This window comes from Clarias gariepinus, chromosome 6, assembly GCF_024256425.1.
Source record: "Clarias gariepinus isolate MV-2021 ecotype Netherlands chromosome 6, CGAR_prim_01v2, whole genome shotgun sequence".
Classification (NCBI taxonomy): domain Eukaryota; kingdom Metazoa; phylum Chordata; class Actinopteri; order Siluriformes; family Clariidae; genus Clarias; species Clarias gariepinus.
Genome location: NC_071105.1, coordinates 23,048,902 through 23,069,478, shown reverse-complemented (window position 1 = coordinate 23,069,478; position 20,577 = coordinate 23,048,902). Strand labels below are relative to the sequence as shown.

General features: G+C 36.0%; 1 protein-coding gene across 1 annotated transcript in view; it reads right to left on the bottom strand.

Annotated features, from left to right (window-relative positions):
* LOC128526487 (cadherin-22) overlaps window positions 1-15,905 on the bottom strand; it is a 366,248-nt gene extending 350,343 nt beyond the window's left edge. The window contains exon 1 of the mRNA XM_053498379.1: window positions 15,862-15,905. The gene's annotated coding sequence lies outside the window, so the exon portion shown is untranslated. The remainder of the gene's footprint in view (window positions 1-15,861) is intronic.
* Between the last annotated feature and the right edge of the window lie 4,672 nt (window positions 15,906-20,577).

The following is a 20,577-nucleotide window of genomic DNA, read 5'->3' as shown; positions in this document are numbered from 1 at the left end:
GCCTGAATGGTTTATCTGGCAAATAAAGCCTCTTTTTGTGGTTGTGTTTAACATCAGAAAGCTTAGTCACACCTGTTCAATGCAGTGTGGAATTCAATCACTACAGCACACACATTAAGCAAAAGTCTGTATGCTTTTTTCATCACGCTGCATGACTTTCCCCTAATTTTATGGAGTTTATTAAACTTCTGTTTCATTGCCTTTCATATAAAGCTGAAGAAATTGGGTCTCCTGGAAAGCACAGATGGGCGGTTCAGTGCACCAAGCCCAGACAAGCAAAGCACAACAAGAATCAACAGTTTTTGACTTTGGATGCATTGCATCTATAAACTAGAATAGAGAAAATTGTCAATCTCAGTGATTTTGACTGGTACATGGTCAGATGGGTTTTAGTATTTCACAAACTGTTGATTCCTTAATTTTCATGCACATCAGTCTCTAGAGTTTATGCAGAATTGTGAAAAAAAAAAACATTGAGCAGCCGTTCTGTGGGTGGAAACGCCTTGTTAATGAGAGAGGTCAGAGAAAAAAATGTCTAAACTGGTTGATAAGCTGACAGGAAGTCTAGAGTACCTAAAATAACCACATAACTATCATGAACTTTACAAATGTCCACCTCCGGGGTGGGGGTGGGGATTTGAATCTTGTCTCCGGTCTGTGGATGTGCTCTCCCAGTGCTTGGTGGGTTTGTTCCAGACACTTCGGCGTACCCTACAGTCCATAGACGTTCAATGTACCAAGCTGTGGTATGTCATTATGTGTATGTGGGTTGCAAGAGGGTACGCTCCTCATGTCTTCCACCAGTCTGCTAGTTTGACAATATAGGTTGTCACAGATTGTAATAACACTTAACTGTTTATCCTATATCCGGTCACGGAAGGCCTGCAGCCTGTCCCAGGAAACTCAGTGCATGAGGTGGGGTACACCTTGGTTGCAGTGCCAATTCATTACAGAGATTATAAGTACACACACCCTCACACTAAGGGAAATATGGAAAGACAAATTTGCCAAAATGTAATTTCCTTTGAACTGTGGTATGAAATTCCAACACAAATCCAAGGTGGAAAACAAATCCTGGAAATGTGAGGCCACAGTGCTAACCACTACCTCACCATTCCACCCGGATCGTAATAACAATGATGGTTTATTAATTCTTGAATTCATTTAAATCCAAAGGTTTTGGGAAAATGCCATATTGTACAACTGCTTTTTACACCAAAAATGCAAATATTTTACATGGCCACAAACACAATTGCAAGTTGATTTATAAATTTTGACAAAATTGTTGGAGGTGGATTTATAGCATTATGCTGAATAATACATAATATTTTGATGTAACATTTTTACACACACACAGAATGGGCTCAACGTTAAAAATTAAATTTAAACTGCAGAACTGCTAAAGCACCATCTGTTTTTACAAACTAATGCTTGCTTAGTGCTACACAAAACAATCTCTCACAAAACTCGCAGAAAATCTTATGAGCAAAAGCAACTTTGTTGAAAGCTGGCTGCCAACCCTGCCCTTCATCCTAACCTTAACTTGTACAAATATGCAATCATGACACAATGCTGAGACCCATAAAGGGCTAATCTCAGACTCCATTTTGCCTTTCATTGTCATTGCAAAATAAATGCAGTCTTAAGTGATGACTAGTTTATCGGCGTAGAACAGACAGATTTAAAAGTAAGTTATCTACAGTAAACAGTCCGGACTCATGGAGTTACACTGCGCCCTGTCAGATAATGGTATAATTAAGCCCTAGCCCTTCTCTTCATATGGTGAAATTATTGTCTCATTTATTACACTGTCTTGTAAAATAGGCAAATCAATAATACAAAGTACTATACGTGTCTCAGTCAAATGGTACCAGATAACAGAGTACAGATAATTGTGAACCATCAAATCTTTATTTGATTACTGAATCAGTCACATAAAAAAAAAAACATCTGTCAGTTGCTTTTTGTAATTATGTGCTTTGAGAGAAAATGTGCAATTTTAATTTCCTCATTAGGTTGTAGTAGCATCTTTGGATATATTAGTTAGTTATGTAAACATGTACTTTTATATGGGCTTTGATTAACAATGCTAATATTAATATTTAGAAAGCAATGGGGACAATGTCTAATACAGGCTAACATTACATTACAACTATTTCTGGCCTTTTTCTGAACGATATTTTCACATACAGTACCTCAATCACAAGCTACAGCTTGTTTTTTATTATTATTATTGAACTGGACTTTTTAAATTTTATTCCATTGAAACATGTTACTTGTCTAAGTTAAATTGCTATAAGTATGAGTTGAATTAATATAATAATAATTTATTTGATCACTTATATTACAGTTTACATGACTACAGATTACAAGATTACAGTTCTCATTCACCATGGAATAGGTTCAATGTCATAACATTTATTTCCATCCAAATTTGCTATAATTTTTTTGGCCGAGATTTTTAACCTTAAGTCTTTTCCAGTACATCCCAGATAGCCAATTAATGTTTGAAAATGATAACTCATGTTCCCAGAGCCACACTTTCATTTAACTTGTGCCTGTCTTGGCACTGTCATGCTGAAATAAGCCTGTCCAATCACGGAAGAAAAGAATGCATTTATGAGATAACCTGGTCATTCAGTACTTTCAGGTAGCCACCTAACTTCATTTTATTGCCACTTAAGGCTGCTGAGCCTAGACCTGACCAGCTGAAGCAAACCTAGCTCATAAAATTGCCTTTTACCGTTGGTACTACGTATGACGGATTCATCGCTTCATGCGGTTTTATTATTACCACGACACACCCAATGCTCTGCAATAGGGGCAATCTGGACCCATCAGACCTCATGACCTTTTTTTCATTGGTCCGAAGTCCAATGCTTAGCAAAACTGAAGCTTTTTTTACTGGACAGTCTTACTTTTTTCCACTCTGCTTTCAAGTCACAATCACAAGGGTTTTCCGTAACGTGTGCCAAATCTATATATGGCAATTAATGTAAATAGGAACATTCATATGTGAAGCTCTATTACTGTAGCTATTATGAGCTAGTCATCCAGTAGTCATTCTGTGTAAGCTTTATTTCATCATTTTTAATGGAAAATAACTACTAAAAATTAGAATCATATTTGCATAACAACTTAAATTTAGAGTTAATTACTCTTGTAATCTTATTTTAAGTTCATCTCAGTTGGAATAATCCAGTTACCCGTAGCTGACATACTATAGCAATGAAATGCTCTATCTACATCAATGTTAACCAACCTACAGAACTCAGTGTTTCTCACACAGACATTATAATGACAGCCGATTATAGAAAATTTGCCCATCCTTTTTAAAAATTGCCATCCTCAATCAATTAAGTAGCAACGGACAGCCCCCTCTCGGGCAACTCCTCCTATACCTGTTTATTTTGCTACCACGAGAGTGATGTACTGAGAGGCAGTAAATGCAGCAGATGCCAGCAGCTGGCGTAAAAAGAATAACAGGGGTACACTGACAGCCAACAAACTCTGCAGAGAAACAAAGTTTCACACAGTGAACGGGGAAAACCCAGAATGACTAAACCTTAAAAAAATGGCATCGGCAACACAGCTTTGGCCAAAGACCAATAAACTTTTTTTTTTAAACAAACATGCACATATATTATACAGTGTGTGTTGGCGGGGGAGGCTTCAGACATCAAACTGTACATTTAAGGGTTTTTTACATGTTATGTGAACCAAAGTTATAATTACTTTTAAAGGGTGTGAATTTTACAGCTACTGGAATGTGGGAATGATGTTGCAAAATTGTAGAATGCACAAAATGCACATATTTTATATTACTATCATGATATAAAATATATGTGTGCTGACAGAGTAGTTTTTATCACTTGTCACTTCAGTTTTGCACATTTAATGCATGCGTTATTCTTTTTTTTTTTTTTACAGAAATAACATGTCAACACCGTGTGCTTTAAATTATATTAAATTCGGGGTCATTTTTAGCAAAAATAATACATTTTAAGCACATTAAACATGCATCTAGAAAATTATAGAAAAAATAAACTGGCTTCCACTTACATTTCTGTTAATTTCCTGTTAATATTAATTTCCTGTTTTGTTTAAAGCATGATTCATTGCTTTAAAAGGGCACACACACATACACGCTTATTTACACAATATGCAATAGGGGAATGCCAATTAGCCTAATCTGCATGTCTTTGGACTGTGGAGGAAAGTGAAGTACCCAGAAGAAAGCTACCGAGTTCAGGGAAAACATACAAACTCTGGAGGTGCAAGGCGACAGTGCTAACCACTAGCCACCATGCAGCCTAAATCAAAATTCAGTAGTTTTAAAAATATGTCAAAAAGTATCAAAAAGAGTGCAATGCTAAAATTTGTTTACATAAAAAAGTTTTTTACGATGTGAAAATTTATCCCAAAGTATTAAACATTTACAATAAAATGTAATAGTTTTGTATCTGTAAAACCTCTGATATCTTTCTGGATCTTTCTGGATCCTAATGGCGCATACTACCATAATCTTTACTTCTAACTGTGATTTGTGCTGTCGCTGTAGACTCTCTGGAGTCTGATCCGGGATTTCAGTAGCCCTGAGCTCGGCCTGATTTAGCCGTTTTCTACCTGTTTTCTCCCCAGATGCTACCCACCGTTATATTCAGTGAGGAATGCCTGTGACACAATAACAGTATGACATAAAAGTTAATGATGAAAATGCCGTTACAGTCGAGAAGGTATGCATGTGACACACATCTAGTATGACACAAAAGCAGATAAAAGCATGTGACATGCCCACAGAATGACATAAAAGCTAATAATCGCATGTGTCTACATGTGCAAACACCACCAGCCATGCACCAGAATGTAGTACAGTAGATGTCAACACCATCAGATGTTTTTCAATCACCAATTTTTGGTGTTTATGTAATAATTTATTTACTACATTGTTCCCATAATAGTGTATATCTAATTGAACATTACATTTATTATTATAAGGGAAGATTTACTGTTTTAAAGGAAAAAGCAGGAATTTTTCGTAACTGGCAGTAACAAAAAAAAAAACAGTTTCAAGAAAATAAATATAATTTAAATAGATTTTTTAATGTATGACAAAATATTTACAAAAATCCCATAATACACTGAAAAGATTGTTTGTTGGCCTTCACATGCATAAAGACCAATATAGACTGCAAGCCTGTTTTTCAATTCTGGACGAGTGGTCAAAAATTCCCATAAACACACTCCGAAACCGAGTGGAAAGCCTTCCCTGGAGAGTTGAAGCTGTTATAGCTGCAAAGGGTGGGCCACCATCATATTAATCCCTATGGATTAAAAATAGGATGTTGCTCAATTTTTATATGCATTTGAAAACAGATTAGCAAATACTTTTAGGGATATACTGCTTATTAAGTTTCATTGTTGTTGTTTTTCTAAATAATTTTTTTTGGTCCCTGTTCTCAAGAACAACTGATAGTTGATAGGTTAAAATAAAATAAAATCCAGTTCATCATACCGCCATACTGTGCTAAAAAAAGGATATGTCACTCTATATTGCACAATCCAGACCCCTATTTGTAGTTATTAAAACATAGTAATGTAAAGAATGTCTATAAAATACTCTGTTTTTTAAAGACTATGTACTCTGACAAACAGTGCCATCTTTGTACACCAAAGATTGTTTGGATGTTTGTTGTTGTTTTTTTTACTTCATGTTACTCTTCACATTTGGGTAGATGAAGGAAAGGGTTAGTGGGTTGAATCTCGGAAATGTGGGTTTCCAATCCCCTGGCTACCAACACAAGTATACTTCAAACACTGGTATTAAAGTAAATGAGTTCTTTTGTCATAGAGTAAATATTTATTAAATAAATGTTTCATCACAAATCTCTCCATCATCTTCTGAGTTGAGTATCAGTCAGGACATTTGACAAGAAAGGATTCATATTGTCATAACTCAACTAATCACAGTCTGCTCTCATATCAATAACAAAATAATCATTTATTACTTAAGTGAACTCTGTTCTGTACCAGAATTTAACTTTTTTTCAATTTAAATATTTTTCAAAAATGATCAGTCAACAACAGCATGTGTGTATCACAAATAATTGGACAGCAGACAGCTTGTATCTATTTGTTCAGTCTGCTGTTATGATTCATACCTTTTTCTCGAAGGTTCATGTACATTGAAACTTTTGCTAAACTGGAATGTTTTGATGCTGTCACCCCCTTTTTCTCACACAGTCACTCATGTCGCAGGCTGCCTGTTTTACCTTCTGGTTGTACTTTTTAGTATAGCTAGACTTTCCAAAGTCTAATGCTTCTATTTTGATCACAATATGAACCCTTTTAATCAACTGTAATGTTGAGCTGACACTCAAAGGAATATACTCAAAGAAGCATGAATCATATAAAGGATCCTGTGACTGTCTTTCCTGGTGAATGATGACACTCAAACAACCTTATACTGTATATTATCTAGCTAATTAATCATTTGACCACTACTTGTAATTTTCCAGCTTAACTAAGCAAAATACTGTATGTGAAATGAAGGTCATATAAAATCCTTGTAAGACTTATAAAATAGGAAAATGGATGATTAACAATAAGCATGTGACACATCCTATGCTTTAAAAAATGTCATTTGCAATGTAAATGGCCTGAGGACCTATTCTTGGTCACATGGCCAAGCCAAAGCTTTCATTTCTGAGTGTGTGTCTGTGGCTGTCCACAATCGGGGTCCAAATTTCAAATTTCCATCTGACAAAGTGAATCACGTCCAGGCTTAGACATGTTCATTAAGGAGCGATGGCCAGCCTCCCGGCGCCTCCGACAATCCATTTGTGATTGACGTAAAGGTCATAAGATTGGACACAGCAAATGGGCATCTGGCTGAAATTAGGCTTGCAAAGGCCAGTGCATCTCAGCAATGAGATCTCCCAGAGAACAGCAGCCATATCAAGCCAGTGTGATTAGCACAAAAACAAACAAATAGCTCCCTGATTAGAGATCGCACTCGTCCATATAACCACGTTCGATTTAGCATATAGGATGTTGGCAAGAGATTGTAATGTACCAATAAAAAATTTTTTTAAAAGAATGAAAAGTACAGCAGGAATAAGGATCAAAGAATAAATATTGCAAATGAAAAGATTTTTTGTTGTTGTTCTCAGAAGTGGGCAGTCTGACAACTCACACATGGTCAGAAGAACTGTTGTGTCTCTCGAGTGTAAACTTGCAAAGCCTGTTAGGACACTGAATCAAAAGAACGATACAAGAAGGAGTGTGCTGACTTGTCACATTATGCCAGTGGGCTTACAATTTACACAATCTGCATCATCAGGGCAAATAGTGTACACCTATAGATTAAATTCCTGTCTGCGTGGTGCTGTGTGCCATTAAAATAAATGGATTATGCTTGTATCATAATGTATCTGCATTCAGAGTCATGTGTCTTCTTTAAACCACTTTCAGAAATAACACACTGCCATTCCTTAGATTTGGCTTCCAAGAACCTTTAAATCCTTGCAAATATGAAAAACATAAGCTAAGTAAAAATATCCTCCAAGAATTGTAAAATAAGTACATGTCATAATAACAGAAACTGACATACATGCACAGTAATACTATAGTCCGTGACATAGCAATAAAAGAAGAACACTAGCTTGTTAGTGCCTGTACTAGATTATTTATTTGGGGCATTTTGTTAATTATTAATTATTCATTTTATGCTTTTATTCTATACTTCATATACATATATTTATCTCTGTAGTAGAACCAATTTTGTACAACAGCATATATTTTAGTCATGTGTTCTGACTTTTATTTATGCTTTTAAAGAAAATGCAGTGAAGAAAAATCACTGAAAGTAGCGCCGTCTTCTGCTATACATGCTATAAAAAATTAGGAATGCACAGTAAAGATTTGGTAGTGGAAATGTAACAGTTTGTATTAGAAGTGGGGAATCCAGTTACGTATTGTGATTCTTTTGTGTGGCAATACATGCATCGCTATACTGACTTCAAAATATTTTTTAATATTATTTATATGTTTGCATTTGAGATTATAAAATGTTGCAGTTCTTCCATAATTCTACAGTTGGTGCTCTCTAAACTATTCACACATTGGCAGGTAGCACAGCAACCCATTTAGTAGAAACAAATTTTAGTTAGATATAAAAGAAAATCTAAAAAAAAAAGATTTAATATATATATATTAAATCAGAATATTTATAAAATTGTGATACAGAATTACAATACAAATCAAATTGGCACATAAGTATTATGATAATATTGTACTAGGTGGTCCGTAATGATTTTTATCCCTAGTTTGTACATTGGTCAGGAAATGAGGCAAAAGTAAGGTACAAATCAGATAAATCATGTATACCACGCCCTGACAGCAAATAAAGTGTTACCGGACTGGACACACTACCAGTGCTTTCTATGAAACAGCCTTGATATTTTACTTTTTTAACCCCCATCATTATCATAAAAACCACCAAATCCCAATGAACTCCTACCTAATCTGACAACACAGGTCAAACCAGTGACCCTGATTGAACATATCCTTTACAATCCTGAGTAGAACACATAGAATCATCATTATTCTGTGTAAGGAAAAATGCTAAAAAAATAAATAATTTAAGGCTTTTAACCCCTTCAGAAAAATAAGTGTTATTTTGATTATTATCATTGCTTGTAGTTTTCATACATCCATGCTAACACACAATGACATGATCACCCTATCATTCATGAGATTTACATAAAGCATTTTAAGTTATTCACATCTGAGCAGTCGTTCCGCTACCACACTCATAAATTCAACTACATCTATGCATATGCATGTGCAGTCCATCTCCTCAATGTCAAACATGATGAACGATTCACAAGTCTCTCGTTACTAACGCTGAGGCGAGTATTTAAAATGTTGGAGTACTGATTTAAGATCTAATCCCAATTGTTTAATCTGCTGCAAAGCCAAAAATAATTCTCGTGCATGCACATTTAAGAGCTAGTCTATACTGTTTTTCCTCTTTTGTGCACAATCTAGTAACACTGGAAACAATCCAGAACCAATCAGCCTACCAGTCTCCTGTTATTTAGGAGCCACTACTTGGTCTCTCTCTCTCTTTCTCTCTCTCTCAGCCACTTTTAACACCAATATCCTTTTAGATTGTTCTAACCTGGGTCAGCATAAAGAGGCATGTTTAGGCTGAAAACAAATTCTCTTGCCTTCAACAACATTATCACTTTCACATTTTATTCATAAACATAATATTACTAGTAACATACAGCATGCATTTGTCCCCAGGTACACAGTCTTAATTACATCTGTTTTATTAGAGCTTTAATTATTAGAGCAATGCCCCACGGTACAGTACACCTCCACACAGCAAATTACTAGTGGAAATTGTGACAAATGTTCAACCGATAGTTGTTGCTCATTCCAAAGCCATGCGAGCTATAACAAAGTAACAAAGTTAGCAAAGTAACCATGACAAATTTGCCTACCCTTCTCCCCCCCAGGTACCATGAAAGCCATAACATACTGTATGAATATATGAATGGTACATACCATTGACTGATCAAATGGAACCATTACAGAATCATCCTGATTTATCCTGAGACATTTCTCTCCTGGCACAAAAAAAAGAAAGAAAATCATAGAAGGCTAGATAACATAGTGTTAGCAAAAAAAGTTTAATCTTTTGTAAAGCTGCTTTTCTGATAGGTTTACCTTGACCTTTGCTGAGAATAAATTAAATTACTTCTAGTTTGAACAAATCCCATTCAATTTCCTTCCACGCGGCTTGGAATAAAATAAAGAAGTACATGTGAGATGCTGCCACAGTTCCCTGTGTTATGTTTTAATCTAAATCTTCACAAAAAATGAAAACTAACCTCTAATCATTAGGTTCCTCATCTGTACAGTATGTTCACGAAAGTATCAGCACACTTTTTGATTTCGCTTCCAGTCACAATATCACTATCTCATTATGTTTTCTGTCTACTTAAGAGCAATAATTTTTGTTCACCTCAAATGAAAGGCAATAGCACTCATTGCAAAATAAATGTTGAGTAGCATTTTATTATATAAGCCATGAAATAAGCCATGATGTTGCTAACAGCAGTGTCAATCTAAGCATGACCGAAAAATCATCAAAATAATTTTCAACATTCCCATCACTTATTCTAGCAAGGTTAAATGACTGGCTCTACTTTAACTGAATATTTAGGTTTAATCTAGGCTTACAGCACAGTATACAGTATGCCTGTTTCCACGAGTTTAGAGGCTAACGTACCAAACTCAAACCTACATAGTATCTCCATCTACTGTAAGCTAAAGAGGCAGAGAAGGAGAAAGAGAGAGCCATTGGGAAACGGTGCTGATCAAAGCTGGTCAGAGAGGGCGGAATGTGTCAGCTGCCCTTGTGATGTCAACAGCTGGCTGTACCAGCTCTCTGAGTACACACACCCAACTAAGATTTAGATTCTATAAGCCTCTCCCAAGCTGTCGGCAGCCTCCCTAATCAAATATGAATTGTCCTGTAATGCTTCGCCTCTATAGAAAGATCGAAGTGAGTGAACAGCAATAATTCTACCCAATGAACTCTTTTATGGAAGAAATGACAAGAACTGTGATGGCTTGCCGACAGCAGGGTGCACACTCTGATCAAGACGATGACCGATGCAGCCTTGCTCCTGTGTCTGGCTAAACTGGGTTTTGATAATATTAGAGACTCTCTAAAAAGTACAAGAGCTTTTAAAGGATATGCCTACCCCAAATAAGCCTTTTAAAATTGAAGACTACAGCTTTTACATAAATATTATTGATAATAATAATATGAATTATATTATTGGTAGTAGTAGTAGTGGTACTGTATCATTATTATTATTGGTCAGACAACAATCATTATTAAGTCTTTTCTAGAAGCTAAATTGTCATTTATCTATTGCACTGCATTAAATGGCCATAAGGTAATTTTTGTACAATATTTAATAGTGTCAAAATATATTTTTTTACCATTCCAACATGCTGAAACTGAAGCCCAATTTACTCCAAAAACATTTTTAACACTTTTTTCATCCTTGTCTCGTACAGCATGCATCTTACTGAGCAGATACATGTGTTTCCATTAGAACCACAGTAACTTATTTACTACATGCTGTAAAACATGTTTGTTTGAGGTATTAATTCCTTGCTAGTCCACTAGACATTGTTCATCCAAGGTTTCCTAACAGAAGTGTCAGCCTGGTGAGAATTACACTAGGGTGAACTCAAACACGCCTCAAGTTACCATTAACACTGATACTCAGACACACAAGGTTTAGTAGCTGGGGCAAAGGTCACACCATGCCCCTTTAATCCCCACTTCCACTGAAAGTGATTTCTCAAGGCTTCAGAGCATCTCCTCACTACTAGAACCTGAAATCATGCATTATTTAATAGCACTTAATGCTGTAACTCCATTTCTGTTGGAAAGAGAGTACACCATGTTCGGGTGCTTTGGATGGAGAGAGAGTTTTTTTTTCTTTCTAATTCTAGTCTTGGACAACAAAGTTAGCAGTTAAATAGCTTTAAAATGTGAAGCTTTACAACAATCACAGCAAGACTGTTTGTTAGCCAGGTATTTTACTGTCAAAGCTCCACTGATTGCACTGTGAGAAAATAAAGTTCTTTGTGCCTGCCAAGGAGCATGCTCTGTGAAGTATGGACGTCTGGCAAAACGGACGACTGGTGTGCGCCTGCATTTACAAAAAAATATAAAAAGAAAATCAAACGCAAAACTGCCGATTATCACTTCCCACCTGCAAAAGTGTACAAAAGTGAGATAGCATACTGTACAATGGCACAGATTTTCTGTCTGTTCACTCTAACAAATGCCAATGTCGTCCGCCAGGCTAAATTGCCATGGTAACACACTACTTGATGACTGCCAATAGAAAAAGAGAAAGAACACACACAAGGCCTCTGAAACACTCAAACTGCAAAGGAAAAAAACTAATTTCATATACTTATTATAAAAATAAGTTTTTCATAAAAGCATAAAACAGCTAAATTGACTCATAGTATTCAATGTGTTTCAGTTATGTGCTTTTTTTATGAGAAATTTTTAATTATTGAAATAAATATTTCTTCACAGTTCTCGTTAAAATACCAGCTGAGACATACATCTGAAAAATTTTCATTCTGGGAACAAAGTTATTCAGTTATTTAAGGACAATGGGCTCAGGAAATCTGTAAACGCAGACCTTCCAGATGACTTGTTCTTACCTTTTTCTTAGTTATTTCACAATCTTGTGTAATTGTGGAAAATTAACTATGCAAAAAGACAGAAGTGCAGAAGACAGCGCACTTAATATTTTTTTTCACCTCTATGCTTACTGTCATTTAAATGTGAACAACTAATTAAACTAAATTAAGAAGTGGCATGAAAGAATGCATGTTTGGCTCCTTGAAAGCTGCAGAGGTTAAAGGTTAACGCATTAATAATAGAAGTAAGTAAATTTTCCCTCTTTCACATATATCATTACAAAAAAATTGGTCTGCAGAGTCACTTAACCTGCAGGCATGGTGGTAACTGCCATTATCATAAAGCAGGCTTTACTCGTAATTAACATTTTAACTGAATGATTGTTTGATTAGTGATTGTTCAAGCAGCTGCAATAAATTAAAATAAAAGCAAAGCCCTGATACTGAGGCTAAATTAAAATTGTTTTGACAACCAATCTAAAAAAAAAAAAAAAACACTGTGTCCACATGGCCTATTTTGAGTTTTCACTTAATTTGTCATTGCTGTTTATACTGTAGCATTAAAACGCTCTGTAGGAATTGATACACAATAATATAATCTATAGCAGCAAACATATTTTAACAAAAAAATAGATTGCAAATCCATCTCGAAAAAAAACATATCACTTTTAATGAGAATGTATTTGGATTGATAGATGTTATTCTGAAACCATGCCTTTAAAACAGTATAACAAACTGTTAATCTTTAGATATGCAATTAAAGGGAGCATGAGCATTTTGTCATGTTCCCGAAAGCCAACAAAAAAAAAGGATTGCATGGCTGCCTGAGCAAAAGCGGGCACACTTTCGCATGCACACACCCACGGAGTGCTGGGCAGAAGATGAAGGGTGAGCTCCTTTGGCACGCACTGGCTCTCAGAGCAGGTGTGAGATACACAGTGGCTAATTTAAGCTAAAGTTCTGCACCGGAGGCTCCTGAAGCAGGTGCAGAGCTGCAAAAGGGAGCCCTGAACTCCAGTCACTGAGTCGGCATCAATTACAAACGACCCTAATGATTTTATTACAATTATTATTGAGCCAAACCCCCCAACTCACTCACGCCCCATTCATAAACCGTACTACTTTCTTTTTTTTTTCTCACCCCTTCCCCCTCCAAAACCCTCACTTTGGTTTGCTATTAGACACAGTAAACGGTAATCAATGTCCCAGGCTTGATGTTTTATCCAAACAGTTTATCAAAGCTGTGGCTCAAGACTGTAGGTGCCCTCGTGGATGTAGCTGTCAGACATAAATCACAACCAATCTATACCGCATTTGTTTATATGTCTGTAATTTACAGTCATGCCAGCCGTGTCCTGGCTGTATTTACAGAGAAAATATGTGAAGGACAGATGGGGTGGGGAGAATATATCTTCATCCTCAGCTTCATATCACATCAGGCTGCCTTCTCCATCACACATGAGAGCAAGGAAGAAAATCTAAGGCGTTAATCTCTATTTCTCCAGCATCTCCTAATGTTCGAGGCTAAATAAAATAAAATAAAAAATTTAACAATTTTTTTATTCCAGTGGTCACATTTTGCTTTCCTAACTGGACAATCTAGTTAACTGGATAAGCATGAACAAAAGGCAATTAAAAGTAAGCAGAAGACTCTTTAACCTCGAACTACCCCTGGTGACTTAAAATTAGACGAAAACATCAGATTTCCAAAGAAATTAAAAAATTCTTTAAAAGACACCTAAGCTCACAGGCTAATAAAAGCCATATAACAGGCACATTCAAATATCTTTTTTTTTTTTTTTTTGCATGGGGAAAAGGGAATACTGTAGATGGACGGTGTGCTGAAGAAACATCTTATCTCCAAAAACAGGAACAAAAACACTTTTGTTTGCACAAAGAAAATAAGTATTTGGTGGGATTTAAATGCATGGGATTTTTCTTTTTACATCTTGTCGAAGATGAATGTGAGTTTCCAAATGATGTGAAGCATAAAAATGGGTAAAATCTGATTTACGAGGTTTCTGCCGCACACGCCAATGAGCCACTTTACATAAAACTGCCTGCTTCACCCTCACCACCTACACAGCTATGCTGAATTAACACCTACGATGGTCGTTTATGTCCACTGAGACTCGAATAGATACTAACCATGTTTTATTTGCGAATATCCCTTCCTTTTGACATATCATGACCGATAACATCAAACATTCTCTTGTTCTATAAGCTTTAATTGGTCTACTGGCCACTACTCTTCAACACATCATGTACAGTATAATGCACAGCTGTGCGAAAAGTTCACACACTGTTTCTAGAATAGGCTTTCTGTGATTCAATCCATCACTTTGAATACTTTTTGCATAATTGCGGTCGAAAAAAAGGCAAACTTCTAAGAGAAAATATACCAGAACCAAGCCAATAAGCCTGTGAACTGAGTACATGAATGGCTGTTTAATATCCTAATTATAAAGAAGAAGCACTTAGAAACCAAGGATAATAATTTTAACTACAGGTACAAAAAAATCTATCCAGAATATTAATAAATATTAGAGACAACATGGACAGCCGTAGACTTTTCAGTTTTGTTTTGTTTTTAGTTTTTTTTTAGTTTTTGTTTGTTTATTTACAGTGGTGCATTTGTCATTTACATCTCAATAGCCTAATCAGATCCATGTACAAACTTTAGCATCATAATAAAATACAGTACAGTGTATCAAAAGTTCACCTACTATGTAGTGATATAAAAGTTGACAACATAATTCTGCATGGCATGTGTGTTAAAGCTCAGTGAGGCTGCAGCTCCAATCAGCAAAGGCTGCGAAGCTACTCACCGTAAAACACTATCTCACACACTACTTGATGATCAGACTCAAAATGCATTTTATCGACCAGCAAAAAGCTTCATTTCGGACTTTGCAGTGATTGTGTATTTCATCCTGCACGGCGTGTGCTGCTGTCTGAATCGCCAGGAATTGTAATGTGCACATCGGCACCGGCTTCATCTCAGAGCGCCGTGCAAAATAAATAAAACAGAAGGTTTTGTGCTAAACAGCTCCAATCCTAGGAGAACAGGTACACTCTTTATATAATACTCGACAGACGCGAATTAATTCCTCTTTAAATCATTTATTCATTCAGAGCTGCGTGTTTAAACGTGCGGCGTGTTTAGGTGAACGCGCGACTCACATTAAACGCATTACTGAGCGGAATGAACACCACTGGCACGACTATATATTAAATCTGTTGTTTATAAACTCGTCGCAGATGTGGAACAAGAAAAGTTCAGAAAGCGCAAAGATTGTTCAAATGATTTCATTAACTTTTGGGGGGTAATTCAACTCGTGTTTTCCCCAACAACAACAACAAAAAAAACAGAACAACATTCAAGCGCATCAGACCTCTCGTTTAAAAAAAAAATCACAAGTTCTGAAATCAATCAAAGAGATTTTAATTGTTTAATCTCTTTCGAAGGAATTTTCCACATGCAAGTGAAAAATATTGAGATTGACATTTGCGTGTAACGGCACACATGCACTACACTATATATATAGTGCATAGATCAGAAATATACCCAGGATGAGAAGTGTAAATAAGGACGTGGACGCTTACCCACTGTGGAGAAGCCGAGCAGGAGCGGCGCGTGAGCGTATTTGGAGCGAGTTCCTCGCAGTTTACAGCTGCTCCTCGAATAAGGCGCGAGTCGTAGCGTGTGCGCGCGGCGCGCTCGTGCACCCGCCCAGCGATCAGAGTGCGCGCGAGCCGCGGAGCCTCTGGTGGCCGCGCAGAGGAACGAGAGAGAGAGAGAGAGAGAGCGAGAGAGATGTCATGTGTGGAGTGATGATGGAGCGACGAAAGGTGGGTTATTTAAAATACCGCCTCCAAAAGCCTCCGGTTTCGGGAAGTTTCTTTTGAGTGTTAGACTGGCAGCAGGTTTTTAAAATCAGCGAGTCGGTGTGCGCGCGCGTGTCAAGGAAGAAGGTCGTGGTGGGAAAGATTTATTTTTACATTATTACATCTCATATAATATACAATATAACATCTCATAACAGAACACTGGTAGTAATAGTACTACTACTACTACTACTAATAATAATAATAATAATCACCATCATCACCATCGAAGGGGTGTCATTGTTGTTGTTGTTAAAGTATATTATTCAGTAACCAGCTATAAATAATTACTTGCATTACTACAGCAAAATTCAAGTCAAACTAGAACTTGTACTGAAAAGACATAAAATTGACTTACATTTAAAGAACTTCAAGCACAGTACGATTATGAAACTCTTAGTCACAGTAAAGCATTTGAACAGTGCAAACATTTTAAAGAAAGCCATACATACTGTATATGAATGTTGATCCCAGCCGAGGTGGCTCGAAGCTCACTGCACTGTTTCCGTTTCCTTCAAAATTGATGGATAACTTGTCGCCAAAATGTGGAAGAGACACATTTGTCTGTAGGAACTGTGCACACAATCGTTCATACTGTAAACACCACTTGAAAATTACTGAAACTTGTAATTCCAGAGTTATTGGCACATCCCCTGTACAGTCCTGACCTCAAAAGTCCTGATTTGACCTGAAGAGCTTTTGATGTCCCCGACTAAATTCTGCTCCTACTGTATATACACATACAAAGTCTAATAAAAAGTGTTTTTTTTTTTAGTTCATACAGTATGTATATTTTTGCGTGTAAAATTTGACTGCTTAGAATCACGATGTCAAAATCACAACATGTGGTAAGCCTAAATGTAGAAAAATAATAGATGGTGCATTAGCTGCTATTTCTAGCTACTGTGTTATGCCAGTGCATATGGGAAGAGTGAAATTTGTTTGCAAGACAGTGCAAGTGTATGGAGCACAGAGCGCATGGGTCTAACCTAATAAAATTGGCTGTAACCTGCTTTATGTTAAACCAGTTTTTAAATTACTCTGTAACAGGCACAAACATTTCTGCATATTATATGTGATGTAAATTTAATTAGCACTGCACTGCCAGTTCAGCATGTGGAGTGTTAGCTATAAATAAACTGGCCTAAAAGAAAAAAGGATAAGAATTTTTTTTTTTTTTTTTAAACAGCAAGCATGTTTACTGCTATTGATACATTAAATTCACTTATATCTTATGAAACCATACAAGGAAACCAAAGAATAAATGATAGCAATGAGCTCCCCAAAAAAGTAATGGGCATGACAGGACTATCAGCAAAAAAAGATTAACTAAAAATGAAATACCTGTAAATCAACCCTTACTGTAACTTCAGTTGCTTTTTGCTTTTGACACCACAGAACCTAAAGAAAAACACACATTATCTCTCTCTCTCCGTCTCTCTCTCTCTCTCTCTCTCTCTCTCTCTCTATATATATATATATATATATATATATATATATATATATATATATATATAGCACAAACACACACACACACACACACACACACACACGCGCACACACACACACACACACACACACACACACACACACACACACACATAACATGCAAAACTCCAACAAGACAGTAATCCAAGCTTATTAAAGCCAGCCACCCAGAAGCTATAATAATTAAATAAACCAATCAGTGGAGCAGAATGCACTGGTCAAAGCCCAGTCAGAGATTCAGAGGAGGGCAGTCATGCCAGCAAGAGTCATGCAGTGCTATGATCATTCAGCAAGGAAGAGTTCTATCCTGTGTACAGCAACAAAATGAGTTATTAATGGTTAATATTGCTAAAATGGAAAGCCAGATCATTGTCCATTTTGTAGTCTAGTACATCATCCACATATCAGTTGTGCACTATAGGGGGTTGAGTTTTCCAGCATGCACTCTAATGCCTTGTTCAGACTGAAGGCAAATCTGATTTGTTTCATCTTTGGGATTGACTGTCCACACTATAATTTGAAAGTGATCTGTACAGATTTGGCTCTGTTCAAACTGGCAGCCCAAATCCGTCACATTGTCATCCTATCTGCATTGGTTGCTGTGGTAACTATGCAGGAGGTGGGGGAACACTGTAGCATGTGTCCTGTGTGACGTCAAATGCTGGTGACTTATGACAACAGACAAATAACAACATGGTAATTCAGAATGGAGAACCACATCCCCAAAAAAGTTCTATCAGACATTTCACTTTGTCCTCTTTCCAGAGACTGTTGTTCTTCATTTACATTTCTTTCATTGTCTTCCTGCTAATTTTTTAAGTATAGATCCATGTCCATACTACACAATCATTTGGAATTTAACTTATTTAAGCAATGTATCGGATGGTGTAAAATCTAATTTGAGTGGGTAAAACATCAAGATTGAGACTCATCTTTAGGAATCTGATATATATATATATATATATATATATATATATATATATATATATATATATATATATATATATATCAAATAGGATTTGCAAAAATCCGATTTAATGTGTTTTTTACTGTTCAGGCTAAATCTGATTCCAAACTGATAAATGAGGATGGGTTCCCTGTTGAGTCTGGTTCCTCTCAAGGTTTCTTCCTATTACCATCTCAGGGAGTTTTTCCTTGCCACTGTCGCCCTCGGCTTGTTCACCAGGGACTATCTGACCATTTTGATTCATGCACATTCAAATTCCATACAAACTTAAATAATTATTTTGATTGTGTAAAGCTGCTTTGGGACAATGCCAATTGTTAAAAGCGCTATACAAATAAAATTGAATTATTATTATTTTTTTATTATTGATTCCAATCTGGATATACCAAAAATCAGCTTTAGGTTGGCAGTCTGAGCAATGCCCAAAAGTAGATTAGGCCTGCCAAACAGTAAAGGTAACCAGTAAAGTTGGCTTGTACATTCTCTGCAAATTCGAGGTTATAGCTTCTATTTCTAAAGAAATAAACAAAAACAAAATAGACAAAATATATAGTTTTATTACTCTAGATTTTTATAGTCTTTTTCTTCAGTTCCCTGATGTCTAAAAAATACATAACCTGCGCAACTGTGTAAATTTAAACCAAGATTACTATAGTCTATTTTGCATGAAAAATATGTATTTTGTATGGAAATAATGTATTGCAGTGTTAGGATCCTGAATAGATACAGTATCAATCATAGCATATATTTTATTTTAGTTTATTTATGGTAATAATGGTATACATTTTTATATGTGTGAGTACACATATTAACTTTTTCCCACATAAAACCCATTGTTTGTTTTAGCAACTACAGGAAGATGACTTTTTTTTTTGCAAGCAAAATAAGTAAGGAATAAGTAAAATTCCTGGGTGCCTGCAAGCAAAAGTTGTCATGCTGTTGGAAAGACACTCCAACACTTTTTATCTTAAAGTGAAGAAAAAAAAATTATATAATGTGGGTGAAATTTATCTATATTTTTGGAATGGTCTAAGTTGTCATATTAAAATTTAAGATGTATTTATTTATTCACAGTGGCAACCCATGCAACATACAAAAAAACAGTCCACCTTAAACATTTCCAGTTGCCTTTCAGCACCATAGTGTTCCTTTTGGAACATAATTTATTAAACTGTATGAAAAATTTACTCTGCTCCTAAACATCACATCACAATTAGAACAATGAAGATTGTTGTTCCTTTTAGCTGCTTAATGCTTGTAAACCTGCTTCAATAGGAACCGTGTATACATAGCCCATGACATGAGCCACCACTTAAATCTGCGCATGCTCCAATACTTACGCTACACCTTTGTCTAAGTGCTGAGTTCGTCAAATTATATTCTCTGAATCATTAAATGAATTATTAATGTGAATTGTTAAAATACTGTATTGCAATGCACTAGATTTTTTACAGGATAGGACACTATAGAAACTGGAGAAATCTTAAATCAATTGTACATTGCAACATTAAGGAAATGTTGAAATATGCACATATTATAAACTTTGTTCCAGACTAGAAAATTTGTCTTTTTGATAAATTGCAGCCCAAAAGATTTATTTTTGCGAAGTATTAAATTCAGGCATACTCTAATATTTCATCCGATTGCCTTTAGCTTTGATTATGGCCAGTTCATGAGTGAAAATGATCCCTCTTGGTTCCAGAACCACTCTGTCACAATTTAAGTCCTGAAATGAGTCCTTGCCATAAGCAAAAAAAAAAAAACACATAACATAACATGTGTCAAGAGCTGACTAACCAATCATAACAGAGGCTACAGGGGCACTTTAAATGATCGCATCGCTTCATGTGCTTCCCTTCTTACCCTGATACACCACGGTTCTAAGCTAGGGTCAATCTGGATCAGCCCCACAGGATCTTGATCCTGCCTAGAAAACGTAAGATTTTTTTTATATATATATAAATCTCACTATCAAGTGG